This window comes from Trichechus manatus, unplaced genomic scaffold, assembly GCF_000243295.1.
Source record: "Trichechus manatus latirostris isolate Lorelei unplaced genomic scaffold, TriManLat1.0 scaffold00444, whole genome shotgun sequence".
Lineage (NCBI taxonomy): Eukaryota > Metazoa > Chordata > Mammalia > Sirenia > Trichechidae > Trichechus > Trichechus manatus.
Window position 1 is genome coordinate 86,994 of NW_004444380.1, and position 1,883 is coordinate 88,876.

The following is a 1,883-nucleotide window of genomic DNA, read 5'->3' on the forward strand; positions in this document are numbered from 1 at the left end:
AGAAGTTTGCTCTCATTTCCACGTTCCATGTGTGGTGACTTGAAGAATCGCAACCCAGATTCCACTTCAAGCAAAGACTTGCTGCCTGGCTTCTGGGGTTACTGTCAGCAGGCAATCTTCAGCTCTCAGCCCCTTCAGGGATGCCTCAGCTGCAGAGAGCAGCCTTGCCTCAAGTCACACCTTTTCAGGGATGGCCCATGTACAATGACTGATTGAGGAAGGTGGTATAAAACCCTGGGCCATTTCAGCCCAAGTGGGGACAACTCTAATGGGCCATTTCAGTGCCAGGTCCCCATAGGATGGGTTTAAGATGTAGATCCTTCATTTGCGAGCTGTCCAATCTGCCCCAAGTCACACACACAACTAAATAGCAAAGCTGGGACATATGGCCACCCTGTCTGTTTCCAAAGTCCACGCTCTGAAGCACTTCGCTAAACTGACTCAGCACTTCTTCATAGGCTTTCACAGTCATTTGATTTTGTGATCAGTAGACCCTGACACTCTAGCATTGTCAAATTCCAAGCCAAACATGGTATGCTCCTCTTTCCTCGCATCTTCAGTCTGTGTTTATTCTTGGATAGTGTACTAGCTTCCGAAGGTTGCTGTACCAAATTATCACAAACTAGGTGGCTTAAAACAAGAGAAATCTAGTTATGGAATTTTGAAGTCCAAAATCAAAGTGTTGGCAGGGCCATGTTCACTCTGAAGGCTCTACAGAAGAATCCTTTCCTTCTTCTTATCTTCTGGCGGTGGCTGGAAATCCTCTGTATTCCTTGGCTTGGAGCTACATACTTCCAACTTCTACTTTCATCTTCATATGTCATTTTTTCCCTCTGTGTGCGTTTCGATGCCGTCACATTGCCTTTTCAGAAAGACACCAGTTATTGAATTTAGGTACCCTTCTAATTTAGTATGAACTCTTAACTAATTACACCTGCAAAGACCCCATTTCCAAATAAGATCACATTAGCAGGCTCCAGGTAGACCTAAAAGTTTGGGGAACCCAGTACAGATGAGTTAAGGCTATGCCTCTTGCCCATAGGACACATGGTACCTGGACTTTCAGAGAGGTGAGTATGAGTGAAGACTTCAGATTAGAGTCAATTCAGGGGCTGAATATTTGGACAAACTCTGACTTTGGGACTGTTTTCCCTGTTAACTATCTCTAGCTTTTTAAATCTGTGCATTTCATATGTCTATGTGTTTGGAGGTAAAAATGAGAAGAAAATACACACTCTCATGAAAAATGCAAAAGAAAACAAGAAAGCAGGCTTCCTCCATTCTTCTCCAAGAAGCTACACGATGCTAAATTACTCAACTTCATCATACATACACTCAGCCATCCCTGAGGAATAAATCACCTTCAACTGCAGTGGAGAGAAATTCATGTTTGGATTCACAATGATGTAAACACAGCGTAAGAAATCTATTGAACTGAATAAATACAAAGAAGAACAATGTTTGCTATGGCAGAACAAATGTTTTTATTAAAAAATTGAAAATGCAAGCATTCTAAGACATGAGGTTCAGGAGAAATACTGGAAGTCAGAGCAAAGGATGAAGTTGACAAGAGGAGCTTCAATTAGAAAGCTGAGATTTGCACTTCAAGCACACCTCCTGTTGTCTGAGGCCCCAGGGGAACCTGATCAGTGTGATGAACACAGGCTGACTCGTGTGCTAGAGGTGGCTAGCGTGGAGGCTTACTCAGCAATGCAGATGTGGTCACCCGTTATAAACTGTAAATAAAGAGAAGAGGATTTCTCACCATTTTAAATTGAGCTGATGAATCTCTAGGGGATTGTTGTGAGCTGTTAAGATTTCTAGCAGAATTCACAGTACTTGTTTTCCCACAGCAAAATGAGTATCTTAGTTATCTAGTGTTG